The sequence below is a fragment of the Trichechus manatus genome, unplaced genomic scaffold (assembly GCF_000243295.1).
Source record: "Trichechus manatus latirostris isolate Lorelei unplaced genomic scaffold, TriManLat1.0 scaffold00051, whole genome shotgun sequence".
Classification (NCBI taxonomy): domain Eukaryota; kingdom Metazoa; phylum Chordata; class Mammalia; order Sirenia; family Trichechidae; genus Trichechus; species Trichechus manatus.
This window is the reverse complement of record NW_004443987.1, coordinates 5,012,274-5,024,729: the sequence shown is the minus strand read 5'-3', so window position 1 is coordinate 5,024,729 and position 12,456 is coordinate 5,012,274. Positions and strand designations below refer to the sequence as shown.

The 12,456-nt window shown below is 38.7% G+C and overlaps 1 pseudogene; it reads right to left on the bottom strand.

The window, feature by feature from the left end:
• Positions 1-1,305: 1,305 nt before the first annotated feature.
• On the bottom strand, positions 1,306-4,460 carry LOC101344220 (importin subunit beta-1-like; annotated as a pseudogene).
• Between the last annotated feature and the right edge of the window lie 7,996 nt (positions 4,461-12,456).

The following is a 12,456-nucleotide window of genomic DNA, read 5'->3' as shown; positions in this document are numbered from 1 at the left end:
TCCAAATCAGGAGAGAACTTTCTCTTTGTGCTGTGTTATGGATTGTATTGTGCCCCCCAAAAGTTTCTGTTGGAATCCTAACCCCTACAGCTGTGGATGTAATCCCATTTGGGAATAGGGTTTTCTTAGTTATGTTAATGAGTCCCTATCGGTGTAGGGTGTGTCCTAAACCTAATCATTTCTCAGTTATAAAAAGAGCAGCATAGACAAGCGAGTACAAATGGGAGGAAGAAAAATGCCACACGAAGATCATTAATGAACACTGCAGCTGCAGAAGCTGAAGGAGACAAGGATCTCCCCGCAGAAAGGACGGAGAGAGAGCCTTCCCCTAGAGCTTGTACCCTGAATTCAGACAGCTAGCCCCCTGAACTGTGAGCAAGTAAATTTTTCTTTAATGCCACCCACTTGTGCCTTTTCTGTTACAGCAGCACTAGGAAACTAAGACATGTTGCCAATTAGGATTGATAATTACATTTTGGTTTCTTTAGGTAGTGAATTTCTTTCTTATCTTTGAAATCTGACTTTTTATTCTGACCATTTGTTAGTGTTTTCCCTAAAATATAATAATAATAACAAGTAAAAACCTAAAGACTGTCTATCCTTTTTTTATGTCTCTTGTACGCCATCAGTAGGTAGAACTTCAGTTAGTTTTATGAAATGCAACATCTATTCCTTTCCCCCCTTTTTGCAGGAAAAAGATAAACTTCTATGACTTGAAGTTTGGAATGTGGCTACAGCTTCATTCACCCACAGTCAGACTCTAAAGTATTCCTCAGTCTCCTTTTAGCTCGCATGCATACAGTACTGTGTGGTCAACATACACAAACCCAGGCTCCATTGTCCTCATCTGTAACACAGGTCAGCCTGCTTTTTATGACAAAGCACAACAGCTGACACCAGTCTCTCCTCTCTGGAAAACCAGTCATTCTACTCAACATCAGCTGAAGCACAGAAAAGCAAATTCTAGCCTCCTTTGGGAAGGGTTAACTTTGTTTTCTTCTTCCCATCCCCCTTCCCTCTTCCTTTCCCATCTCCTCCTTCTTCTTCCCCTTCTCTTCCTTTCTTCTGTTAAGTTAGTAAATCCATCATTTTTTTTTCTTTTTCAAGATGGCTAATGTTATGGGTTTCTATGAAGTAAGTGTTTACATAGCTCACTAACAGTGCTGCAGTTAACAGATGCTGCTTCTGTGGCAGGATTTTCAATGTGGTATGTTTTCACCATATGTACACCTTCTCACTTCCAGGTTTTTCAAAAGACTGGAAATTTCCCATGAGGATCTCAGGTATCATCACAATGGCCACAGATCAACCTTGGTTCTTCAGTTTCCTCAATTCTTTTTTGGGCTATGGAGCAAGGGTTTTATTTTGCTAGTTTTGAATCTCTGTCATTTAATTAACACTTCAAGAATCATGGGCCTAGCTTTTACTAATTTCAGTACATCCTTCCCAAATGTTATACATAAGTTCCATATCAGTTCAGCAGTGCGTTACTATGCTCTCTGTATGATCCTCAAATCTAGCAATGTAGTTAATGAACCCAAACCCATTGCCGTCGAGTCGGTTCAAACTCATAGTGACCCTATAGGACAGAGTAGAACTGCCCCATAGAATTTCCAAGGAGCAGCTGGTGGATTTGAACTGCCGACCTTTTGGTTAGCAGCCGAGCTCTTAACCACTGCACCCCTAGGGCTCTGTAGTTAGTGAAATACAGACGAAATTCTACTCTTGGTTGCATCAGCATTACATCTGGGTATTCATTTCTCCTCATCTCCCTTCAATCCTTGGACAATTATAGTATTGACTACCAAGCGGCCTTCTCTTCTCATTCAGATAATTCACTTGGGATTGAGAGGCATGATGAAGTGTACTCAATGCTACCTTTAGGCATTTTTAAAACTCTCCACCAATAAAAAGGGCAATATCACCAAACACAGAATCTGTGGCTTCACAGACCTAAGGACATTCTCATTCTCCACATTTCTCCATCACTGAAAGGTAAGATATTAGATTTCAAGTTTTGAAAAGTCTTCTACTAAGCTACAGCCTCTGATAAAACCTAGAACTCCGTATATGTTTTCAGTAAAATACCCTGGAAGAGTTTAGAGGCTTCTATGTACTTTATGAATTCACCAACCAACATTTCTTCCAATGTGCTAAGTACCATCAGTTTATCCTCTTGAATTCTGTGGACCCAGCTGTGCTTTGGTACATGCTTACCAGGGAGGCCATGATCTCTTATTTTTTTAAATTTATTGTGGTAAATATATATGTAACAAAACATTTTACATATCAGTAACCTTCACATGTACATTTCAGTGACATAAATTATGTTCACCATGCTGTTCTACCTTCACAAGTATCTGTTTCCAAATTATACCACATGATCTCCTCTTGATGCTGCACTTTTCAGAGAACATTTTGAAGAGTTATTCAGAGTAAAGACTGAAGGTCATCAAATTGGATTTTATCAGAAGTGCTCTTATATCTGACTTCCAGTGATATTCTTTTTTGCAAATATTTAATTATGATCAGAGTAAAAAAAAAGGAAAAAAAAAACCATTGCCATCGAGTTGATTCCAACTCACAGTGACCCTGTAGGACAGAGTAGAACTGCCTCATATGGTTTCTAAGAAGTGGCTGGTGGATTTGAACTGCTGACCTTTTGGTTAGCAGCCAAGCTCTTAACCACCATACCACCAGGGCTCCATGATCAGAGTAGCCAGAGTCAAATTTTGAAGTGCAGGGTAATTGTATTTGGTACACTTTTCCACCATTTCCTTCAAAGTTTCATATGCAGCACTTCTCATGTTGTTCTAGCGGCCATTAAGCCTATCTGTGGTCTCCATGAGCTTATGAAATATTAAGATAAGCAATAAGTAGCCATTTGCTCCTGATCATCACTTATGAATTTCATGAGCAGCTTCAGCCAGCCTGGAAAAAGCCCAGCACGCATTTGAAGCCACTCTGGGTTCAGCACTCAGGCCTTTTATCAGCAAGGGAGCCAACTGGACATCATTGATGGCAGCTTCTTGTAGAAGCTTGCCAAATCCTTCATCAATCCATAGAGCTATATATCAAACAACTTACACAGGGTTCTTTGAATAGTTCTATTAAAGTGAGCATTGCCTGTATGACTAGGAGTTTGAGCTGATTGGGCTCCTATACTTGCAAGGTTCAGGCAGAAGCCATCACAGTGGTATCCTGGTATCACTAATCAGGTTCTTTAATGAAGTGAAGGACTTTTGGGACAATGTCATCTTCACATCAGCTGGCCAGGAACATAAACAGTTCCATCCTATTTTGCTAATGTCTGTGTGAGCATTGGAACCTGTATACTCCCTTGGCATATACCTTGCTGTGTGCTCTTGGGGCCTTCCTTGTTCTGCTGCCTCTTAAGCTTCAACGGCCAAATCTATTTTGTCATCACAGACATTGGACCAGAATTTTATTCCTTATAGAGCTACTTCATCAAAGTCACTTTTCATTACTTCAATGGTGATCATAGAGAGAGCTGGACTCATATGTATCAGTATCTGTGTACTGATAATACAAGGACATTTTCTTCACCAGATTCTGTAATGTAGCCGCTCATAACTTATTATCTTATAATAGGTTGCTCCATAGACTACTTGCAAGATAAATTGCCTTTCAGACTCTTTGTCAATGTCTGCTTTGGTGAACTCCAATAGTTCAGGAGTACATTAGTAGCCACTAACTTCACATTACTGCTAGAATCTTCTTTCCTCTTCCTCAGGATTATGGCAGTCAGTGTCTCACTGGGTTTATCCTGTAGCTTCTCTGTGTGAATATCTTGGCAAATGTAACAAATTACACCCAGTGTTGACTATTTCATGTGCTCTGTGCTGTTGAGATTTGTGACATCAGATAACAGCTGAAAATTGAGTTTTGACCACAGTTTTATTGGGATCTTTGCACCAACAATATCAGCCATCATTGGGAGGAAGAGCTAAACTGCTAAATTTCTGTTCTCAAAGTCTGCAAAGGTAGTTCTCAGATTCTCTGTCAAACATTACCATTAATAGCAAGCCATTTTGCCTAGTGTTGCATCTTAATGTTTGGATTCTTAGATGTCAGAGAGTACTTAACCTGTAGACCAGCTGCAATCCTGCTAATCTGATTGTTTCTTGCATTTTCCAGAACTCTGGACAGTTCCAGAAGGACCCTTGGCAAGCTCCACCACCCCGCACTCCAGGAATTTTTCAATGTAACTGCAAGTTCGTTCAGAGTTGGAGACATAATTTCCTCTAGGCTGGTGATCAGCTCCATGGTAAAGATTGTGGAAACTGCTTCTACTCAGGTGATACTTGACTTCTTAGGTGACAGCTCTGACTGGGAGTTGAGTGGCAATGGACGGTTTGGAGGGGGACAGGGTCACAAGTTCATTCATCTGTTTCTTCTTGATGATTTTCCATCCCCTTTTCCTCCCTTACTCTCTCCATTTCCGCTTCCTTCTTTGCTGTTGGCCATGGGACCTGCTCCTCTGAGCGAGGCCGGGAGAGGAAACTTAGGGGCAGCTCAGAGCATGGCTGGTGCTTGACTGGCAAGGAGAAAAAGAAGAAAGGGAGGCAGTGAGTGAACAGCAGCTGGCAGGGTGCAAGAGCTTCCCTAAACTTTAGATTACAGAAACTAAAAGTTAAATCATGAACACCAGAGGTCATTGAAATGACTTACACTATTTGTGGAAGAGTGTGCATGAATATTAGTGCTCAATTCATTGTGTTGTCCAAGTGTCAAAATAGGTGATGATATCTTATAACCTCAATGATTTCCTTAAAAGAAGTTACGTTATAAACAAAGTTATAGCCTGCCATTCACCCAAAGTTTCCTCGTGCCAGCCTCTGTGAGAGAATCAAACTTTCATTATTAAGTGCATAGTAATTCAGATGGATGATAGGAAATTTACAAACTGCTGTATATATGGTACTAAAGGACCATACATTAGACTTTTTAGGCAGAATTGCACAAATGTGCAATGCCACCATCAGCAGTGTCATCTGCAATATATGGAAGTAGATGAGCTGACTGGTTCTTTGCCAAGTCTTAGTTTCTTCTAGTATAGACCTGAAAGACAGGGGTAGCAACTACACGCATTAAAAGTCTTGTTAGCATGCACTTCAAATAAAGTTCAAGGTTACAAGGGCAGAAAAGCTCTAGGAGCAAGAATAAAAACAATTTTAGTTTGCTTTTCACACTGTCAAAATTAAGTGACTGGTCATTCCTGTATGTCAGCATGTTATAAGATACAGCTAACTTGGGAACAGAAACAGTCTTGTGGGTATGGACAGATGCAATATAGCTCAAGGGTTTCATTCTGGAATGGGTAGATGACTCTGGTATGATCAGGTGGTAAAACTCAGGAAGCAGTTTCCAAAGATGCCCATTGGAGGACACCTTTGACAGATTGGGAAGGACTCATCAGGAAATGGGTTCTAGATAGTAGAGCTACAAACATGCTCTACGCTAGGCACAGGCAACCAGATACACACCTGGCTTTATATTCTGTTGACTTTAGATAGAAATGACTTGGAAGGTTTGTTCAGAGAAACAGAGAGGAACAAGCCTTCTGCAAAAGCTGTCAAATTTGTGACTGTAGCTAATGGTGGCAGAGAAGTTAGGTTTACTTGTCATCATAGACATGCAAATTGTGTTTCCTAGACTTGGCAAGAAAGTCTGTGGAACTGGCAAGTGCTTTCCACAAGGTAGGCTGTGATGGTTAAGATTGTGTGTCCACTTGGCTGGGCCATGATTCTCAGTGTTTATATGTGATCACTCTCATGATTGAATATGCTGTGAGTAGCCAATCAGTGGAAAGGGAGTTTTCTTGGGGGTGTGGCCTGCATCCAAATATAAGCAGACATTCTGGCTTTTTGCTCTTTCTGGATCCTATGACTACCTCCTGTTCGTCTGACCTCCGGTTCTTGGGACTTGAGCTGTCAGCTTATCTGCTGAACTTGGGATACGTTGATCTTCGCAGCCTGTGAGCAGAGCCCTGCTCTCTGACCTGCCGATCTTGGGCTCACCAGCTTCTGTGGCTGCGTGAATCAGGAGAAACCTTGTGGTCTTGCTTGCCGATCTTGGAATTCATCGACCTTCGCAGCCTGTGAGAAGGAGCCCTGCCGATCTTGGGCTCACCAGCTTCTGGGGCTGCGTGAATTGGGGGAGGACTCTACCCTGATCCACAGACTTGGGATGTTCTAACCTCTACAATCACGTGAGCTGTTTCCTTGATATAAATCTCTCTCTATATATATTTATACGCTTTACTGGTTTTGCTTCTCTAGAGAACCCAGCCTAAGACATAGGCTTTTATTAAATATTAGCAATTTGATCTGTGCAGTCTGTCCCATATTTTCACAGAGGTCCCAGATCTCTGTCTTTGGAAAGTCACAAATGAAACATGAAGTGCACAGTCTGGAAGTATTAATTACTTCATTGTAGTGATTTTTCAACCCAATATCCTCTTTATAATAATAAATATTTTCTAAAACCTACTTTAAAATTATGAAATGAAATTCATATACTATAATCTACTGACACATACTATTAGAGAGAGAAAAATAAAACAATATATGCCCTAACAGTAATATAAAGGGTAAATGAAAAGAAAGTAATCTGTTGTAAAATAATATATATTTCATATGTAAATGTTTTTAAGAAAAAACACTCCAGAAGACATAATAGTCAAATTCTTACAACTATAGTCAAAATCATTATGATATGACAACTAGCAATGTTGACTTTTGTATTGGCAACCCAAATACCATGAATGTCATTGCTGGTTTTGACACGATTTTCCCTAAAAAGTGAAAAACCCTTACTAAGTTTAAAACCAAATAAAGAATATTATTTCCTCAAATTGCAGTGTACAAAAAGATTTTTCAACTACATTAATGTTGAAAAGTCATTCAATAAATATTTATTAAACACTACTATGTACCAGGTACTATTCTGGATGCTTGGAATATATAATAGTGAACAAAACAGGAAAAATTCCCTGCTCTCATGGAGCTTACAGACTAGTTGGGGGTCGTGAGGGTAGGAGACAGATAATAAACATGGTAAATAAATTAAATGTAATGTCAGAATGTAGTGTAGTAAGTGCCTTAGAAAAAGATAGAAAGGGTAACTGGATTGGGATTTCCAGGGAGTGGTTTTGCTAGGCCTCATTGAGAAAGTGATAGCTGCACAAAGTCTTTAAGAAGCTGAGTGAGTTAACCATGCAAGTGTCTGGTGAAAAATATTCCAGGCAGATGGAACAGCCAGTGCAAAGGCTCTAATGAGGGAGCATGCCTTTCATTTCAAGGTTCAGCAAGGAAGCCAGTGTAGCTAAAGCCAAGTGGGTGAAGGGGGAAGTAGCAGGACATGAGGCCAGACAGTTAATGGGAAAAGGGTGTATTATATAAGGCCATAGAGGCTACTCTAAGAACTTTGGCTTTTACTCTATGTGAAACGGGAAGATATTGCACTGTTTTGAGCAGAGGTGTGACATGCTATGTGACTTATGGTTTATTAAATAGGTGCTGTGTTGGGACTAGTCTGTGGGGGGATCAAGGGTGGAATCAGGGAGGTCAGTTGGGATGATATTATAGTAATTTAGGCAAGAAATTATTGTGGCTAGACCAGGGTTGTTGTAGTGGAGGTGATGAGAAATGGCTGGATTTTGGATAAGTTTTAAAGAGTTGTCGAGATTTCCTGATGGATTGAATATAGAGTATGAGAGAAAGGGAAGGATAAAAAATGACTCCCAAATTTTTAGCCTGGCTTCTGAATGTTGCAATTTCCCATTTACTGAGAAGGGAAAGAATATTACTTTTGGGGGGTGGAGGAAGAGGAATATCAAGTTTAGTTTGGAAGATGTTGAGTTTGAAACGTTTATTAGACATCTAAGTGAAGATGTTGAGTAGACAGTTGGAAATATAAGTATGGAATTCAGAAAAGACATCTGAGCTAAGGTTAAAAACTTGGGAGCCTTAGGCATATAGATGATATTTAAAGCCGTGTTATTGGATGAGCTCACCTTTAATGGGGATTGAAAGGGGACTTGTACATATGGTATAATACCTGGCTTCCCCAGAAGGCATCTTCAACTCCATCTACATGGGTCAAGGGGAATCCACATGAATTTTCAAAATAATTATTCTTCTTATCCAAAAAGAATTAAAGCGCATTAGGACTAAGTTCACACCTTTTCAGGACTTCTACCCCATTGTCAGAGTTCAGTAGGCGGCCTGAGAAATGGAAGTAGCATCCAGCTTCTCCAGGTGTCCTCCACACCATCAACAGGGGTCAAGAGTGAAACCTCATACTGGGACTAAGACTCTGTTTCCTCTAGGCATTCTACCCTGCATAATTAGAAATCAAGATGCATTCTGAGCACTGGAAGTGACACCTAGTTTTCCAAGTAAACCACAACTGCATAGACATTACCATTCATTAAGCCTTGTCATTGCTAATAACTTCAACTCTTCCATAATGTCAATGTTATTATAATCACTCATTTGCACACCACGACAACTTCCATGTCATGGAACAAACTTTTTAAGTGAAGAATTATCTTGCATATTGCAGGATGTCTGGCATCCCTCGTCCTTGTTCACTAAATGCCAGTAGAGTCCCCCAATCATTATGACAACAAAATGCCTTCCTACATTTTTAAGTGCTCATGGGAAGCCATACGTTTCTTGTTGAGGATTACTACTCTATTTTAAGCAAAATATTATAGTTGCTAAAATGCTGAGTGAAACAGTCTGCATTCATCTAGACTACTGTTAAAATTTTCAGAATTTTCTCTTCTGGCTAGCAAGAGCTATAAAGACATTTTCAAATAGACTTTTGCTTTTTTAATTGTGACAGTTCTCTCAAATAATCTATAAAAATCACCACCAGTTATTCTCAGGCTTTGCTATTCCATCTCTAAAATGGGAATACTGTTTCCTGGAGTACCTCTTAGATAATGGTGCTAGAAGGATGAAGAGGCTACATAATATACTTGAGCTCTTCAGGAGATAGGACATTATCTAACTCCTATTAGAAATTATTCTGAGACAAAACTGGATATTATACTGGATGTGGAAAAGAAGGATGAAGTATAGAAGACGAGTTTTATTAAGTTCATTTAAAAAACGTTTGTTTTCTAACCTAAAGAATAGCTCTACTAAAGAAATACCTACCAGTCTCATTTGGAAGTAAAATATGGTCGTCATACACATTAGTCTTTTAAGAGACCAGAAAGGCTCCCAGGGCATTTGCTACAAGTTTCTGAGTGAGTTTTGACTAGATTTATGCAAGCATTTTGCAAAATTCATAGCACTTCAACTAATTTTAAGTGCTCAAATGAACATAATTTACATCTTCTTGAACCCAAAGTGCCATCATCATCACCATTTTAATATTTAAGTGCCTATTGGGTGCCTAGTACTGTGCTAGGTTTTAAAGTAAGTGTTTTCACAGTCTTTATGGACTGTAATCTCACAACCAAGATAACTTGCTTAAAAAAAAAATCATCTCTCTGTGGTACCGTGAAAGGTAGCAGAATTTTGGCTTTATAGTAAGAAGTGTTAAATAGGTATAATGAAAGGAACCCTGGGCAAAGATCTTCTGTTTCCCAAATAAGAAACCTCCCTACAGGATGCCTGCTTAAATGGACCCCCCGGTCCTTGGAGTCAGAAAAAGATCTTTATGATAATTAAATTGGATTGACAGATACTGCCTCGATACAGTGGCAGGGGTTTCTACCGAGCACCTGCAGATCACAATGTAGTTAGAAGTGAATATACTTATCCAAAGATATCATTTTAAAAACTTGACACTACATTTGCATAGCAACATATGTAGTTAATTTTAAAAAAGAGAAAGATGTAATCCAGTTGTGAAATAATTCCCCTGTACAACTCCAGAACATTATCTGTGCTATCTCTATGACTGAGTACTGTAGGAAAAGGTTATTTCTGAACAGCTTTAGAGTCAGATGATTATATAAGTTGCACCCCAACATTTTGACTTCATTTCCAGTGCATTTTGAAAGGCCAAATGCAAAGTCTGACTGCTGGCAAATCTTAATATTTCTGCCAGTAAATGCTGCTGAAACTCTCAAGCAGCAATATGTAATTCTGATCACTTTTCACTGCCCCTCAGTTCTTCCCTGGCCTCTGGTTCTAAGAGATAATCACTTCTGGGAGCAATTAATTCACCTGGAGATTTTCTTTAAATTCACTATATGTGCTATGACAAGATGTGCAACTCAAAATAATAATAATGAAAGAAAATAGCATTGATTTACATATCAGATGAGCCAGAGTATGGATTTAATAGATATAAACATCATCATTTCTAACTAGAGGGAGGCAAACTTTTTCTCAGTGGCCAGTGACTCTTCAGCACAGATCTCACTGGATTCTGAGTAGCAAAGCAGCCTTGACTGTGTTCCCTGAATGCAGAATTAATTCCTTTCCAAAACATGTCATGCCATCTTTGAACTGTCTTCAACCATTCCCTTTTTATGAAGGCATTTCATTGCAATGGCTTTTTACCCTCTTTGCGATAACCTGAAGAAACATGCGCAATACACACCTGGTGGAATATTCTTCAATAACAGCCAAACATGTTGGTTCCAAGTTCTGTCTTCTGTGATGCAAGCAATTCATCTCCTGTAGTACTGATGTGTGATTTTAGAAGAAAACCTTTCCCTCTTTCCAATGTCAAAGCTATCTGAAGAACGGATTTAGTTTACCTCATCCCCAGAGTCTTACACTTGCCAATGGTTACATTATTCATGATGCAGAGAGCCACACTGACAATGGGCACTAGGGGTGCATATTGGGAGAATGCTTTGAAGATGACCCAACCTCTAGCAGTCCAAAGTATTGTTTCATTAGTAGTAGTCTCTACCCAAGTCACTTTAGCGATTAGTAGTCACACACTTGTAAAAACATGATCATTCTGTATCTGAAAATTAAAAAAAAAAAAAGTTGACTTTTCTCAACCTCCATGAGGGAATTTGCTTCCAAACAGGGTACTATTAGAATGTGGGGTGTGAAATGAAAGTGGGTTAAGGATGAAGGAACTAGTAAGAATGAAAACAGTATACCATTTTTGAACAAAATATGTGATAATGTCAGATATTCCAGTTCAACCGGCAGTGTGTCAGATAAATCAAGCAAAATGAAACCTGGCAACGTTACAAGTATCTTTTCAACATTTCAGTGTGGGAAGAGACATCTCTAAGTACAGGTCTAGTATTCTTTCATAGGTATGAATGTGGCAGATTTGTTGATGTTATCTTTTTAAAAAATCATTACTAGTTTTCCAGGATAACAGTTGGGAATAGGGCCATAATTTTAAAACTAGATATCTTAACACTTAGTGATCTCTCACATTAATTGCTGCACATGTTTTTCTACTTTATATGGTTCCTAAAATACGCAAAATGGAAGGAAAAAAGGTATCTAGCCAAACGAGAGGTATAAGATCTGAGAAAACCATCCATCCATCCAACCAACCAGACATTGAACAAATATATATTAAGCCTATCTGCTATGTGTTAAAAACTAAAACAAAAAACTGTTGCTGTCGAGTAGATTCCGACTCATGCTATGTGTTAGGCATTATGAAAAGAACAAATGTGAACCCATCATTGATCCTATACGCAAGAAACTTCCAGTCTAATAGAAACAAGATACGGAGATTAATAGAAAATAAAGAGTGTTCTAATTTCTATCTAGAAAGGAATTGAGAAGGCGTGTAACATGGCATGTATAACAGACTGGTAAACTAGAAATAGAAAAGAAAAACCAAGAAGAAGGAAAATGCGTGTATACTAATTATAAGGATAAATAACATTTCTGTAATTGGACTTCAAAAGTAGTTCTGAGCTTCTGTAATTGGACTTCAAAAGTAGTTCTGAGCCTCCTGGAAACCAGAACAAAATAAGTTACAAAGTTATGAAAAGGAAGGCCCATATCAAACCCATATGAATTTCTTAGGGGAGGCAAAGTTTCCTGTGGTACTAAATTCTAACATGTGGTCCACTGAATGGTACAATGAAAACAATAAATATTTTTTAAAGGTAAATGCAGAAGATTTCATAAGATTATTTATAAAAGCTGAGTGGAGAATATACAACTGTGATATTTAGAAGGGAATTTTAGGAAACACTAAGCTGACGGGGTTGAAACGTATAATTTTCTGTGGTCTCACTAAATGAATATATAGAATTTATAGCCATAATTATAGGACTGGTACCTATCTCTGGTTCTATTTTTACTGGTACATAGAAAATGGGAAATATAAGGAAAATACATTGATTTTTTTACTTTTTATTGTACTTTAGGTGAAAGTTTTTAATTCAAGTTAGTCTCTCATACAAAAATTTATACATACATTGTTATGTGACCCTAATTGCTCTCCCTATACTGTGACAGCACACTCCTCCTTTCT